Consider the following 17,866-nt stretch of genomic DNA (forward strand, 5'->3'; position numbering starts at 1 on the left):
ACTAGGACTGCTTTTTTCCATCTGAGAAATATAGCGAGGATGCGCCCCATCCTGTTCATGGCTGATGCTGAGACCCTGATTCATGCTTTTGTTTCTTCTAGACTAGATTATTGTAATGTTCTTTTTTCAGGGTTACCACAGTCCAGCATTAGGGATCTTCAGCTGGTTCAGAACGCTGCCGCCAGACTTCTGACATGTAGCAGAAGGTCTGAACATATCACACCCATTTTGGCATCTTTGCACTGGCTCCCTGTCTCTGTGAGAGCAGATTTTAAGGTTTTGTTATTGACTTATAAGGTTGTTCATGGACTGGTGCCATCTTATCTGGCTGATCTGGTGGAACTCTACGTCCCGGCCCGGGCTTTGCGGTCGTAGGATGTGGGACTTCTCTGTGTTCCCAGGGTGAAGAAGAAGTCAGCAGGTCAAAGAGCCTTTTCGTATCGTGCACCCACCCTGTGGAACAGTCTTCCTGTGACCATGAGGCAGTCTGAGTCTGTGGACATTTTTAAGTCAAGACTCAAAACCTATTTTTATTCTCTTTCTTATGGATAGTTTTTATTTTTACTTGTTTTATTCTTTTACTTCTGTTTTTATTTATGTATTTGAATTTTTTATTCATTTTTAATCATTTATTCAATTTTATGTTGACTTGTTTATGTAAGGCGCCTTGAGACGGCTTTTGCTGTGATTTGGCGCATTATAAGCTAATTAAATTAAATTCAATTAATAATGTTGGTTAGGTCGACATAAACTAGGCAGCTAACAAGGTGCACACACGATGGCAGATGATGCCAGTATTGTCAACCTGACTTTGTCAAAGCCATTTGATAGTTTCCTTACGAGCAGAAACTTAGAATTAAACAGCAGGGCAGATCAACACCTACGACTGATTTGGTGCAAATAGTAGGGAACAGTAACAGATCTCAGCTCTCCTGGCTGGCTTAAGTGCTGTGACAAAGAAAATGTGCTGTTGACCTCTTGATGAAACCATCTAAGGGGTGTCTTGTCTGGTCAAAATTGGGTTTTGGGGATCTGTCTAACTTTGACAGCATGAAAAGAGCAATGAACATGTGAGTCCATGTGCCACTGAGAGGACATTGGTCAAGTCCCTGGAAAAAACCCTACTTGGTACGATAGGGTCAAAGGCCATTCTCTTGAAAAGGAATGGAGGTCAGAATTTACTTATAAATAAATTTACAAATTTTATAATGTAAGCAAACAATGAGCTTCCCCTCTTAGAAAGACTGGCAGCTGATTTGGACAGTGACAAAACATTTGTAATTTTGTCTCTGTACAGCACCACAATGGAGGTGAAATGAAACAATCAAGATCTGCTTGTAATGTAAATATTCAGCTTTAAGTCAAGGGATTTAACAAAAATATTGCATTCACCATTAAAGAATTACAGCCATTTGTACACATTTTCCCTTCATTTTCAGAGCCCATAAACAACTGGATGAACTAATATATATGGATTCATTTTAATGCAGATCACTTTTTACAGCCAGTTTTCGTTAGATGGGTTAGGATGGATGGATACATGAACATTTTCAAGTCACTGAATATGTGTTGACTTCACTGACATCAGAACCAATACAAACAGTATGGTACTGCATGCTCAATCTGTCTGGAGGTGGCAGTTCTCAAAATTTGACTGACTTGGCAAAAAAGAGATAAGCGAGGGAACCAATCAAGTTATAGGCTTCTGTGTGTGTGATTGGACAAATTATGGACATGCACTGTCAACTGTGGGACCTTAGATGCAGACAGGTGTGTGCCTTTCCAAAACATGTCCAATCAACTGAATTCACCCCAGGTGGACTCCAATTAAGCTGTAGAAACATCCTGAGGATGATCAGTGGAAACAGGATGCAAAGGCTGTGAATACTTACGTACATGTGATTTCTTCATTTTTCTTATCCTAATAAATTTGCAAAAATCTAAAAAAAAAAAAAAAACAAAAAAAAAAACTTTTTTCACATTGTCATTATGGGGTATTGTGTGTAGAATTTTGAGGAAAAAAATAATTTCATCCATTTTGGAATAAGGCTGTAACATAAAATGTGGAAAAATTGAAGCGCTGTGAATACTTTCCAGATGCACTGTGTGTGTGTGTGTGTGTGTGTGTGTGTGTGTGTGTGTGTGTGTGTGTGTGTGTGTGTGTGTGTGTGTGTGTGTGTGTGTGTGTGTGTGTGTGTGTGTGTGTGTGTGTGTGTGTGTTTGTGCACATTATAACATATTGTGTCTTCATACAGACTGAACCGTCTGCACAGTCATTTAAGTTGTGACTCACTGTACTGTATGTCAGGTGATGATGGCCAGATGCTTGTGTCCAGAATGCTGAGATCATGAAGCATTTAATCTTCAAATGAGAGGTGCTTCTCAGTGTTTTTGATCAGACTTTGTAGGAACTGCTTTGCATTGATTGCTGTGAGCTTTGGATTTGCGTCCAGGGAAACTGGTGTGTTTTTAATGCCTCTTCTGATTTCTCTCTTTGAGTGGCGCCGGCACTTGGATGGTGCACTTCAGAAGCTGTTCTGCTCTCAAAAGTGTGATTGTATGAGCCTGGAGTTACTCAGACAGCTTCAGAGTCCAAGGTCACACAGAGATTCCTTGCTTTGCATACGATGTGCCAGGCCTCTGTAAGTTTGCTTCTCTTTTCCATTTCTTGTTTGGTCTCGCAGCATTTTCTAAGTGTCGACTGAGTACTTATTACGACCTCCACGTAGCCTTTACAGCACAGAAGCTGCTGACCACCCATCACATATTTAAAACTGCCAATTTTCTGCACTTGTGAGCCCACTTCTTGTGCTGCTTCCGGAACTTCTCATGAATTTTTATTGGACTGTCTGTAGTGATTGTGGATCTTCTCCATGAATGTTTTGAAACGCTTGACTGCCTGAACCTCATCCACAGCATCAGATACAGCCAAGTCCAAATGGTGATTCATGCAGTACCGTCTGAAGAGGTTAGGGTACCTCACAGTCAGTCTAGTTACCACAGCAGAAGTTCTTGCCTAACATGACACTGGCTCCATCAGAAAAGAGACCCAGTTCCTTTGAAGCCACTCTTCACTGAAGCCTGCAATGTCCAAACAGTTCAGTAGAGCTTCATCTACAGCCTCTACCCTTTGACATTCCAACTCGACCAGCTCCGAAAACACAGATTCAGTAGGTGCTCCGCTTTCACATTGACAATCATGGCAGATTTGTGGCTGATAGATGACGCCTCATCAATGAGAAGAGACAACATGCTTGAAGAAAACACAATGCTGTTAATTTTGTTCTGCATCTCTTTTGCTATCTATTCTATGATATTTGTGGAACTGTACATTGACTGTAGGTTAGTGCCCATGTTGACACCATTTTCAAGAAGAACAATAAGAGCATCATGGTCAGTGAAAGGTTGGTTCATCTTAGCAAGATAGTAAGATGTTCTGAATACAGTATCTGGAGCTCTCACCACATTTCCAGGTAAATCCTGTTCACCCTTTTCCGTGAGCTCCTGAGCTATTTCATGTGCCCTGGAAATTTTAAGTCATCTAATGTTGTTAATCAAGGGAGGATCGGAACTTAAAGGAAACCCACTTACCAGATATGGACACTGTCTTTTTCTGGAAGGATGCCAGTTGATTTCGGTGACAGGACAAAATCCCAATGGACATAATCCCAGTGGACAGACTTCCAACAACTTATGACAAAAGTGGACAAAATCTTAGTCTCATGAATAAATATAAATATAAAATATAATAGGGTGAGGGTTAGTGTACTACATTAATGTAGGATTAGGGTTCAAGTGAGATGGGACTTTGGAATTAGACTGGAATTTTGTCCATTTTTACCTCCACCAAGGAGGTTATGTTTTCGGTCGCGTTTGTTTGTCTGTCTGTTTGTCAGCAGGATAACTCAAAACGTTTTGAACGGATTTTGATTAAATTTTGTGGAGTGGTTGGAAATGACAAGAGGAACAAGTGATTAAATTTTAGTGGTGATCCGGATCACAATCCGGATCCAGGAATTTTTTAAAGAATTCTTCACCATTGCAGGATAGGGGGAATTTTGACATTCTAGTTTCTAACTCCACAAAAACAAGACAGAAAGGCTTGAAAAAATTAGGGTGTAACATAGTCAAATGTTCTATCAAACAACAAAGTTTGGTGATGATCGGATCTGGATTCCGGATCTGGTGATCCAGAATATGCAAAAATATAGGGAAAATAGAAAATGTGTCAGTGTGAGGTGACAAATGAAGCTAGAGATGCACAACTAACACCAAATTGTAGCTGAATCTGTAATGATTCAGTAAGGTGTCATCAGATTTGATGTAGCTTCAAATGTTATGGAGCTAGATCCAGAAGAAAACCGCCATTACCGAAAAATCGTTTTTATACAATAACTTTTGAACTAATAAAGACATAAAAGTGATTCCAAGTTCTAGTGGAATGTTTTCATGGTCAAGGATGTCAAATTTGGAAACCATTCAGAAGATTCAGATGGCTTTCGGTGGCTGTTCAGTCGAGTGAATATCTGAGAAATTGTGTAACATCTGGGCATGTCACAACTTGTCCTGTGAGACTTCCAACACGGACATGCTTTTTGTTGTGCGCCATTGCGGCTCTGTCCCGACGTGGTCCATTGATACATTTGTTTATAGTGGACGTTCAGTGTAGACGACAGCGTCCTCTCAATTTCAATTTCAATTTATTTTCATTTATATAGCACCAAATCACAAGAGAGTTGCCTCAAGGCATTTCACATAAGTAAGGTCTAACCTTACTAACCCCCAGAGCAGCAGTGGTAAGAAAAAACTCCTTCTGAGGAAGAAACCTCAAGCAGACCAGACTCAAAGGGGTGACCCTCTGCTTGGGCCATGATACAAACATAAATTACAAAACAATTCACAAAACGAATATACAGGAAATGCTGTTGGTGCACAGAACAGGAGGGTCACCAGCACAAATACAACTCCCATCTCTGGATGGAGCTGCACCTTAAACAGTGAGAAAAAACAGAATCAGGCATCAGAAAGACAAGAAATACTGTATAATTTGTCAGCATTAAACAACAAGAAAAACAGAAGAAATACTAAGGTGATCGCCGGCCACTAGCCCTAAACTTCACTAAAAGACCCAGAATTTAGGTAAACGAGGCTCCGGCACGCTCCATTTACTAATAAAATGAGTTAAAAGAGTAAAACGCTTTAAACAAAACTGTACCACTATGCTAGCCATATGAAAGGAAAAATAAGTGCGTCTTAAGTCTGGACTTGAAAGTCTCCACAGAATCTGACTGTTTTATTGACACAGGGAGATCATTCCACAGAACAGGGGCATGATAAGAGAAAGCTCTATGATCTGCAGACTTCTTATTCGCCCTAGGGACACAAAGTAGTACTGCACCCTGAAAACGCAAAGCCCGAGCCAGTACGTAAGGTTTAATTAGGTCAGCTAGGTAGGGAGGTGTCAGTCCATGAACAATGTTATAGACTAGTAGCAGAACCTTCAAATCTGATCTCACTGGGACAGGAAGCCAGTGAAGAGATGCCAAAATGGGTGTAATGTGGTCAAACTTTCTGCTTCGTGTCAAAAGTCTGGCTGCAGCATTTTGAACCAATTGTAGAGCCCTAATGCTGGACTGTGGTAAACCAGAAAATAGAACATTGCAGTAGTCCAATCTAGAAGAGATAAACGCATGGATCAGGGCTGATGTGTCTTCTCATGGCTGAAGAGTCCAAACAGGGAACTGTGCACTCACAGGCAGACCTATCAGATCCAGGGTGATGTACAACTCTGCGTCTGCTGCAGTTGGTGTTGTCTCTGTCTCCCCACCTCTCTTTGATGGTCCGCTTCAAGCTTAAAATGCTTGACACCCTGATTGAAGGTCTTGACCCAGGTTGGTGTGTCCATTGCAACTCCTTGGGGCCCATGGTGCAAGGCAACAAAACCTTCTTGATGTGGGTGTGATAGTGCTTTTTGGACCTCCATGTGTTAGCTGGCTCAGCTTCAACGTGCTGAACAGCACCATCTGTGGAAAGTGATTTCCTGTTGTTTGAATGAAGTGTGCATGGCACGGTGACTTAGTGGTTAACACTGTTGCCTCACAGGAACAAGGTTATGGGATTGCTTCCCACATGGTCATTTTTGTTTGGACTTGGTATGTTCTCCCCGTGTTTGCTTGGGTTCCCTCCGGGTGCTCTGGCTTCTTCACACATCAAAAAAAATGCAGATTAGGTGGATTGGAAACTGTAAACTGACTGTAGACGTGTGTGACAGTGTGACTGCTTTTGTCTGTTGATATGTGGCCCTGCGATAGAATAGCATCCTGTCCAGGGTGTATCCTGCCTCATGCTCTATGATTGCTGGGATAGGCTCCAGCTCCCCATCCATGATTGGAGTAAGTGAAAATGAATTAAGTGCCCAAGTCACCTCACTTGTGAGGTGATGATGTATGCCTCAATGCTGGTCATACTGGCACACGCCAGGATCTCCATGTGGCACATGGTCCTCTCAGGTTAGTCCCATGATGCACTGAAGACATCTGATATGAAGGGACCCATCTGTAAAGGGTCCACAACTTGGCACCATACAAGAGTGTAGAGAGACACACATGGTACACCTCGGTCCTGATCTTAAAGATGGGTTGTGGTTCAGAAACATTCTCAGTCACCGTCACGCAAAAGTGGCAGAAGCAGTGTTCAAGCAGTAATTGATATCCTTGTCAAATCGGAGATAATGCTGTCATGAGGATTTCCTACGTTGATGATGATGTTGCTTGGAGGACCCTCTCCAGGATGATGGAAGACCTCGGTCTCGGTCCGACTGAAATTAAGACCAGTTCTGGATATGCTGCAAGGACCGAAGGATATAAGATCTAACGGTGCAGTCATTAGTATACTGAAGCTCTTGGAGGATTGCAGTTGAAGGTTTTGTCAACTGTCATACAATTACCAACACAGCAAGCTGCACTGTGTCAGATATTTGTAATAAAATGCTCATAAAGGACAAACAGTGGAGTCCACAGCAGCTAGTGTGATGGAGGCAAGCCCAAGTACTGTGCATACAAAGCTTGACTCTTAGTCTTGTCCATCCAAATTGGAAGTCTCAAAAACCAGTTTTATTTGTTATTATCTATCGTCCACCTGGTCGTTACTGTGAGTTTCTTTGTGATTTTTCAGACATTTTGTCTGACTTAGTGCTTAGCTCAGATCATCAGAAGATCATTATAGTGGGTGATTTTAACATCCACATAGATGCTGAGAATGACAGCCTCAACACTGCATTGAATCTATTATTAGACTCAGTTGGCTTTGCTCAAAATGTAAATGAGCCCACCCACCACTTTAACCACACTTTAGATCTTATTCTGATATATGGCATAGAAATTGAATAGTGGGCGATTTTAACATCCACATAGATGCTGAGAATGACAGCCTCAACACTGCATTTAATCTATGATTAGAGTCCGCTAACCACTTTAACCATACTTTAGATCTTGTTCTGACTTATGGTATGGAAATTGAAGACTTAACAGTATTCCCTGCAAACCCCTTTTTGTCTGATCATTTCTTAATAACATTTACATTTACTTTAATGGACTACCCAGCAGTGGGGAATAAGTTTCATTACAGTAGAAGTCTTTCGGAAAGTGCTGTAACTAGGTCTAAGGATATGATTCCTTCTTTGTTATGTTCTTCAATGCCATATACCAACGCAGTGCAGAGTAGCTACCTAAACTCTGTGAGTGAGATAGATTATCTCGTCAATAGTTTTATATCCTCATTGAGCACAACTTTGGATGCTGTAGCTCCCCTGAAAAAGAGAGCCTTAAATAAGAAGTGCCTGACTCCGTGGTATAACCCACAAACTTGCAGCTTAAAGCAGATAACCCGTAAGCTGGAGAGGAAATGGCATCTCTGTTGTGTGGGCCGCCAGAAGAGGAGGTACTGCTGGCCCACCACCAGAGGGCGCCCTGTCTGAAGTGCGGGCTTCAGGCACAGGAGGGCGCTGCCACCTTCCAAGAGTGGCCGGGTTGAGAGCTGTCACTCATCGGCTATGACAGCTGTCACCAATCATCTGTGCCACACCCTGCATAAAAGCACGACAACACCTCCACCACGTCGCTGAGATATCATTCTTCCAAGGAGGTGATATTCTCTGCTGTATTTAACACTGACAAATACTCTGAGCTCTTTTTGCAGCCGTTTTCCTGTGGTGTTTCCTTATCTGCTGGATTGGCATTTGGTGTGATTAGCGACGGCTTCGCCTCACACCCCAACCAGATAAGTGGTTAAACAGGAGCTGCACGAGTGTGTGATTTGAGGTGGAGGTGAAATTTCCACCATCCTTGTTACGGGGTGCACACACACCCACACCTGACTGTTTGTGCTCTTCGCCAGCGGTACCAGATCAGACACGCGGAGACGGTGGCCACCTGGGGAACTCGGGACCTGGCGGCTCCAGTATCCTCCTGGTTCGGTGGCGGAGGAAATCGTGTGGTTCCGGTTCTTCTCCAGACGGACGTCTCCTATCGTCGAGCCTGCCCACACGACACCTTTATTAATTGACCTTGTATTCATTCTATAATCTGCTGTGTGTAGTTGTGGAATTCACAACAGTAAAGTGTTCAGATTTAACTTCTCCTATTGTCCGTTCATTTGCGCCCCCTGTTGTGGGTCCGTGTCACTACACTTTCACAACAATCTCACTAATTTAGAAGAGCTTCATGTAGCCTGGAAAAAGAGTCTGTTGCTCTATAAAAAAGCCCTCCGTAAAGGTAGCACATCTTACTATTCATCACTAATTGAAGAAAATAAGAACCACAGGTTTCTTTTCAGCACTGTAGCCAGGCTGACAAAGAGTCAGAGCTCTATTGAGCCGAGTATTTCTTTAACTTTAACTAGTAATGACTTCATGACTTTCTTTGCAAATAAAATTTTAACGATTAGAGAAAAAATTACTCATAACCATCCCAAAGACATATCTTTATGTTCGACTGCTTTCAGTAATGCTGGCATTTGGTTAGACTCTTTCTCTCCGATTGTTCTGTCTGAGTTATTTTCATTAGTTACCTCATCCAAACCATCAACATGTTTATTAGACCCCATTCCTACCAGGCTGCTCAAGGAAGCCCTACCATTAATTAATGCTTCGATCTTAAATATGATCAATCTATCTTTATTATTTGGCTATGTACCACAGGCTTTTAAGGTGGCAGTAATTAAACCATTACTTAAAAAGCCATCACTTGACCCAGCTATCTTAGCTAATTATAGGCCAATCTCCAACCTTCCTTTTCTCTCAAAAATTCTTGAAAGGGTAGTTGTAAAACATCTAACTGATCATCTGCAGAGGAATGGTCTATTTGAAGAGTTTCAGTCAGGTTTTAGAATTCATCATAGTACAGAAACAGCATTAGTGAAGGTTACAAATGATCTTCTTATGGCCTCAGACAGTGGACTCATCTCTGTGCTTGTTCTGTTAGACCTCAGTGCTGCTTTTGATACTGTTGACCATAAAATTTTATTACAGAGATTAGAGCATGCCATAGGTATTAAAGGCACTGCGCTGCAGTGGTTTGAATCATATTTATCTAATAGATTACAATTTGTTCATGTAAATGGGGAATCTTCTTCACAGACTAAGGTTAATTATGGAGTTCCACGGCTCTGTGCTAGGACCAATTTTATTCACTTTATACATGCTTCCCTTAGGCAGTATTATTAGAAAGCATTGCTTAAATTTTCATTGTTACGCAGATGATTTATCCATGAAGCCAGAGGACACACACCAATTAGTTAAACTGCAGGAATGTCTTTCAGACATAAAGACATGGATGATCTCTAATTTCCTGCTTTTTAAATTTATACTCAACAAAAATATAAACGCAACACTTTTGGTTTTGCTCCCATTTTGTATGAGATAAAGAAAACATTTTCCACATACACAATATCACCATTTCCCTCAAATATTGTTCACAAACCAGTCGAAATCTGTGATAGTGAGCACTTCTCCTTTGCTGAGATAATCCATCCCACCTCACAGGTGTGCCATATCAAGATGCTGATTAGACACCATGATTAGTGCACAGGTGTGCCTTAGACTGCCCACAATAAAAGGCCACTCTGAAAGGTGCAGTTTTATCACACAGCACAATGCCACAGATGTCGCAAGATTTGAGGGAGCGTGCAATTGGCATGCTGACAGCAGGAATGTCAACCAGAGCTGTTGCTCGTGTATTGAATGTTCATGTCTCTACCATAAGCCGTCTCCAAAGGCGTTTCAGAGAATTTGGCAGTACATCCAACCAGCCTCACAACCGCAGACCACGTGTAACCACACCTGCCCAGGACCTCCACATCCAGCATGTTCACCTCCAAGATCGTCTGAGAACAGCCAGTCGGACAGCTGCTGAAACAATCGGTTTGCATAACCAAAGAATTTCTGCACAAACTGTCAGAAACCGTCTCAGGGAAGCTCATCTACATGCTTGTCGTCCTCATCGGGGTCTCGACCTGACTCCAGTTCGTCGTCATAACCGACTTGAGTGGGCAAATGCTCACATTCGCTGTTGTTTTGCACGTTGGAGAGGTGTTCTCTTCTCGGATGATGCGAAGGAGATGTGTTGCACTGCATGAGGCATATGGTGGTCACACCAGATACTGACTGGTATCCCCCCCCCCCCCCCCCCCCAATAAAACAAAACTGCACCTTTCAGAGTGGCCTTTTATTGTGGGCAGTCTAAGGCACACCTGTGCACTAATCATGGTGTCTAATCAGCATCTTGATATGGCACACCTGTGAGGTGGGATGGATTATCTCAGCAAAGGAGAAGTGCTTACTATCACAGATTTCGACTGGTTTGTGAACAATATTTGAGGGAAATGGTGATATTGTGTATGTGGAAAAAGTTTTAGATCTTTGAGTTCATCTCATACAAAATGGGAGCAAAACCAAAAGTGTTGCGTTTAAATTTTTGTTGAGTATAGATAAAACTGAAGTTATTGTACTTGGCCCCACAAATCTTAGACACATGGTGTCTAACCAGATCCTTACTCTGGATGGCATTACCCTGACCTCCAGTAATACTGTGAGAAATCTTGGAGTCATTTTTGATTAGGATATGTCATTCTATGCGCATATTAAGCAAATATGTAGGACTGTTTTTTGTTTTTTTTTGTTTTGTTTTTTTTGCATTTGCGCAATATCTCTAAAATTAGAAAGGTCTTGTCTCAGAGTGATGATCGTTTTGACCGTTGGGGTTTTTCTGTAATTATTGTATGGCTTTTGCCTTACAATATAAAGTGCCTTGGGGCAACTGTTTGTTGTGATTTGGCGCTATATAAATAAAATTGATTTGATTTGATTTGATTTGATTTGACTTGATACACTGAGGAAAATAAGTATTCGAACACCCTGCAGTTTTGCAAGTTCTCCCACTTAGAAATCATACAGGGGTCTGAAATTTTCATCTTAGGTGCATGTCCACTGTCAGAGACAATCTAAAAAAAATCCGGAAATCACAATGTATGGTTTTGTTTTATAATTTATTTGTATGTTACTGCTGCAAATAAGTATTTGATCACCTGCCAACCAGCAAGAATTCTGGCTCACACAGACCTGTTAATTTTTCTTTAAATGGATGGGGTCATGTACTGCAAGATTTTGGCAAACAACCTCCTTCCCTCAGTAAGAGCATTGAAAATGGGTCATGGCTGGGTCTTCCAGCATGACAATGACCCCAAACACACAGCCAGGGCAACTAAGGAGGGGCTCCGTAAGAAGCATTTCAAGGTCCTGGAGTGGCCTGGCCAGTCTGCAGATCTGAACTCAATAGAAAATCTTTGGAGGGAGCTGAAACTCCAAACCTGAAAGATCTAGAGAAGATCTGTATGGAGGAGTGGACCAAAATCCCTGCTGCAGTGTGTGAAAACCTGGTGAAATCTACAGGAAACATTTGTAATTTTAAACAAAGGCTACTGTACCAAATATTAACATTGATTTTCACAGGTGTTGAAATACTTATTTGCAGCAGTAACATACAAATAAATTATTAAAAAATCATACATTGTGATTTCCAGATTTTTTTTAGATTATGTCTCTTACAGTGGACATGCACCTAAGATGAAAATTTCAGACCCCTCCATGATTTCGAAGTGGGAGAACTTGCAAAACCGCAGGGTGTTCAAATACTTATTTTCCTCACTGTATGTCGTCAGAAAACCTCACTCCCCAACGCCAAAGGATGCTCTGCCAACAGATGCTACGGCCCATAGTTTCATCCTCGTGGTTAGAGTGTCTACCTCCTGTCTGTGAGATTATGAGTTTGCATCCCGAGCAGGTAAACACAATGCAAAGGTTGCACTAGGATTCACTCAAAAGCATGTTTATTTCTGCTTTTGGAGCTCTCCTCAAGCAGCCAGTCAAAGAGCAGTAAGATCTGGCACTTCAGCACTGGCTTCATTTGTCAGCACTAGACGCTGCCACTCGGTTGTGTCATGCTCTGCTTTGCTGGGGGGGTGGATAGACAGGGCCGATATGTCTTTGCAAATACACTCAACAAAAATATATTGGTTTTGCTCCCATTTTGTATGAGATGAACTCAAAGATCTAAAACTTTTTCCACATACACAATATCACCATTTCCCTCAAATACTGTTCACAAACCAGTCTAAATCTGTGATATCAATCAATCAATTTTTTTATATAGCGCCAAATCACAACAAACAGTTGCCCCAAGGCGCTTTATATTGTAAGGCAAGGCCATACAATAATTATGTAAAACCCCAACGGTCAAAACGACCCCCTGTGAGCAAGCACTTGGCGACAGTGGGAAGGAAAAACTCCCTTTTAACAGGAAGAAACCTCCAGCAGAACCAGGCTCAGGGAGGGGCAGTCTTCTGCTGGGACTGGTTGGGGCTGAGGGAGAGAACCAGGAAAAAGACATGCTGTGGAGGGGAGCAGAGATCGATCACTAATGATTAAATGCAGAGTGGTGCATACAGAGCAAAAAGAGAAAGAAACAGTGCATCATGGGAACCCCCCAGCAGTCTACGTCTATAGCAGCATAACTAAGGGATGGTTCAGGGTCACCTGATCCAGCCCTAACTATAAGCTTTAGCAAAAAGGAAAGTTTTAAGCCTAATCTTAAAAGTAGAGAGCATAGTGAGTGAGATAGTGAGCACTTCTCCTTTGCTGAGATAATCCATCACACCTCACTGGTTAAAAGCACACATTGAGTCCGTAAACATGGTGTGCTTTTCAGGAATCGATATCCAAAACAATGAGGCTTATGAATTAAACATCATACAACCGTGAGAGTGACTAAGACAGTGGGTCTCACAGACGAAAGTGTTCAGACTCAGGAGGGAATGTGGGTGAAAGTGTCAGATGTGCTCATACAGCTGTTTTCATCCATCTATGTGGTTATAAATGCAGTTTCTCTTCATTAGAAATGCATGCAGAGAAGTTTAATTAACATAAATTAGCATAATTATGTTGACTCTCGGCTTCTGCATGGTGCACAGACAGTGACATTTATCCTCTGGTGCAGAATAGCGTTAAAGAAAATTTTGAAACAGAGGAACTTGAGTAAAGCAGAAACAGAGACAACGCACAGTGTTGCTGGGAAAAGCGGAAGTAGTTCTGTTGCTGCCCCCAAAAGATGATGGCTGGATGAAGATCCTGAAGCAATTTAATGTCATTACTTCCTCTCACAGAACCGTGAAAGAACTTAAAGCTGGTTTGATTTAAAGCATTCGCTAAATTGTGAGCTGCAGCCAAATGGAAAATGTCAGGCTGAGAGAGAAGGCAGTGGATGTGCACTCCCAAAGTGCTGATTGCTGCTTCACTGGGAATGTGTCATCCGCTGGCAGTGTTCCAGCAGGGGGCAGAGGTGTGATGGTTAGTGATTAAAGCATTCAGCAGCTGACTAGTGAACACATGGATGTAGTAGAAGAACTGGATAACAGCTCCAGAGATGGCATCTTTTTCATTACAGTGGAAGCTTGATCACCAAGGCCACACAGTGCCTGCAAACCTAATGTTGCACCTAAATCCTTTAATTTGACATTAAGCATTTTGATCTGTAAAAATACAGCAAAAAAGGAGCAATGCAGTAAGTACAACTCTGTCACGACACAAATCATCTCTTAATGCACTGATAAAAAATAATGTTTTTGTCTCTTCCAGGTAAACCTGCTCTGCGGGTGGATGGCTCCTCAAACACCTTGTACACCTGTTGCTACAACTATTTGCACACACCAGTGGCTGAAAGAGAGTGTGCGCTGTGCAAACCCATCAATCCCTTTCGCTGCAGGTGTGTGTGTGCTAAACTGACAGGTGTGTCCGCCCACTGAAACAGCTGTGGAGATCTGTCGATCTGGACATCCCAGCTGGACAACACGTACTGTGTTGGGACAGACATGGATTAACAACTGCTCACTGTGATGCGCATGTGTCTGTTTGCTGTCATCACGTGGACATAAAAACATATATCACTGTGGTGATATATGCTGTGGCCTGCAGTGAGCGTGCGCACGCTTCCTTACTGCAGCCCATTGACAGGCTGCCCCCAGGCTAAAACAGACCGTCAGATCAGAACACGCAGCGGGTGATCTGACTTTCATGTCACCCACATGAGCTCTGTTCCATATGATGTGGTGTCAGTTCGGGCGCAGACCCACTTGATACACGTGTTGGGCAGGACAGGCGCGCAGACCGACTGGACACATGCCAGCAGATGTGGACATGAGAAGAGTGAACTACTTCTCATTCATGTCATTTCATGACTGTACTCATATATCTGTGACCATAGGTCATCTACAGAGGAACAGATGGATCATATTTGTGTTGCCTGCTTGATAAGAGGGATTCAATATAAAAGGCTGTGTTTTTTATGGTGTATGTTTTTTAAAAGAAATATGTCCATCTCTTTGTTAATTTCAGGCATTTTGCCTGCACTATTTACAAGCTCAGTGGTAAAGTTTCAGGCTTGCATTCAATAAAGTGCAGGTGGGTGGTTTTTTTTTTTTTTATTCCACATCAGCGGGTGATGTGGTTCCACAGGTACCAGCTGGTTTTTATGTTTTATTTATTCCACATAAGTGGCACGATGTGGTTCCACAGGTACCAGCTGGTTTTTATGTTTTATTTATTCTACATCAGCGGCACAAAGTGGTTCCACGGGTACCAGCTGTTTTTTATGTTTTATTTATTCTACATAAGTGGCACAATGTGGTTCCACAGTTACCAGCTGGTTTTTATGTTTTATTTATTCCACATAAGCGGCGCGATGTGGTTCCACAAGTACCAGTTGGTTTTTATGTTTTATTTATTCCACATAAGTGCCGCGATATGGTTCCACAGGCACCATCTGGTTTTATGTTTTATTTATTCCACATAAGCAGCACAATGTAGTTCACTGTGCACTGTGTTCCTGCTCGAAATGCACCGTCACATGCACAAACCCTTGCACCGGGATCATGCATGCCTGCCCGTCGGCACGATGTTTCATGGTGCGCTAATTCGAACTGTTTTGCGCTCTTTCACCGTATTCAACCAAACTTTGCACTATGTGTAAAGGGACCTTTATGAATGAATGACTGACTATTTGTGCAAAGTAAATAGAAATAAGAAAGACTGAAAGAGAACAAGTAAAAGACAAGAGTAATCATAGAAAACTAAACAGATCTTAACTGAAATGTTACAAAAAAGACAAGAAGAATCACAGAAAACTAAAGCGATCTGTTACAGTTTTTAACAAAAGTCAAATTGAACCCAATATGCAAAGCAGTCACAAACCAGAGGGAGTGGGCTATTCACACTCCTCGCACGATAGTGGAGTGCAGATGACCACATTTGAGCTGTGTGTGAAAACTGTCGAAGTGCCACACAAGTGTGCATTACCAAGTAACACACAAGGGTGTGACTGTGCCAAACTCCCCACCCCACCCCACACACAAAAAAATGGCATGTAAGGGTGCGGTGTGTGTGTTCCCCCAACACAAATGGCTTGTGGAGTGTGTCCCACCTACCCACCCACCCACACACACACACACACACACACACACACATCATGATCCAACATTGTGGTTGTGTGTGATCGCTGTCCAGTGCAGTGTGCAGCTGGAACAGCTGACCACCGGCCAGTGTCTTTATGCGCATGGTACAGTGTGAAACTAATGAGCTGGCTGGGCAGGCTGATGTCACTTCCACCACGTAAATTGTAGTTTATATGACAGACAGAAAGAATGGAAATGAAATAAAACAAATAAGGGTAAAGACATGAACTCATTCATGTGTGATCACTTTGCTCATACACTTTGCAGTGGACAGTGCCCGCAAGGTGTTAACTTAAAACACAGACATCAGACAGATGCAGGACAAAAAATAATAATACATATACAACAATAACTACATACATAAAATAAAAATCAGAGAACAAAGGAACAGAGAGTGAGCCTTTTTTCTGTGAGCTGATGAGGTCCGCAGACAAAGGTGGGCGTGTCCCTGCAACCTGCAGCTGTTCAGATATCTGTGCTCACAAGTCACAGCTGGAGAACACCTGTAGTGGCATGTAGAATACGATCTCTCATAACTTCATCGTGAAGCACCGGTGTCAGCATGCTGTCCTCATATGGAAATAAATTAAAACACATATCGCCTGTCAGTTGACTGCCACGTCAGCGCACCGCAACCCTGGATGACATGATAAGGTGCGTGAAACTGTGGGATTTCCCCACAGTGTAATAATTAAAACACGTCACATTTGAAACACAGTCACCAGCGGATCACTGTGTACTGTGCCACTGTGACACGCCATGCCGGGTGATGTGTTCATGACGTGAGAGCCGGCTCTTCATGAGATGAGACCTGGTGTTGCAGACCAAATGGTCCCCACTAAAAATTGGTCCACCATGCCTTCACTGCGCATGTGTCATTTAGGACCACAGCAGCACGTCTGACACTGACTCTCTTCAGCCAAAGCGATCACAGGGATTAATGGGATTATTAACCATCAGATGACAAAGTAAAACCTCTTAAATCATTCTAAGGTCAGTTTTAAGCAGAAAACAAGGTGATAATTGGTGAAAACCAGTGGTGGGTACACTTCCGATAATCCGATAACAGATAATTATCGAAGATAATGTTTTCATTATCAGATTATGTTTTTAGATAACTTTAAAAAAACATTAGCAGACTAATTATCTTTCAATAAACTGTCGTCCGATAATTCTTAGACCGATAACATAGTAAACCAAGATAAACAGCGGCAAACATTTTTAAAATCAGTTGAGACCTACCTGTTAAAAATTTCCTAAGAGATGTATAGTTCTACCCTCCGCAAACAGAAGAGAGCTGTTTTCAGGAGAAACCACTTTATCCTCTGCAGACAAAGAAGGACTGGTCACAAAAAAAAATAATTTTCTTTAACACCATACTGATACACTGGCAATATCACCCAAGTCATCCAGAGGCATACATTTTTAACTTATGGTTCAAATTTGAACCAAACTAATTTTGGACAAGTTATTTAAAATGATTGACATTTCTGAAGTTTTATAAAGTGAAAATATCAGATATATGTTTTAGTTTTAAAGTAATGTGCTAATTTTTAAGGTTTTGTGAGCACATGCTGTGCCCAGCAGTGCATTATGGGTAGGATAGGGTAATCTCAGTACGTTCACAACAGGACAAATGCATTTCAGACACACTGTTCAGGCTCCACGGACAGCAGCATTAAACTCTAGTGCCTAAAACTCTCGTGAATATATTCTCTGGGTTTATAGACGTTATTGTATTTGCGTTTGTTAAATTCCACGCATCTTAAATGTAGCAGACACGGATTATGTGGAATTTTGTTTTGGCAAG

Source organism: Thalassophryne amazonica, chromosome 19 (genome assembly GCF_902500255.1).
Source record: "Thalassophryne amazonica chromosome 19, fThaAma1.1, whole genome shotgun sequence".
NCBI lineage: Eukaryota > Metazoa > Chordata > Actinopteri > Batrachoidiformes > Batrachoididae > Thalassophryne > Thalassophryne amazonica.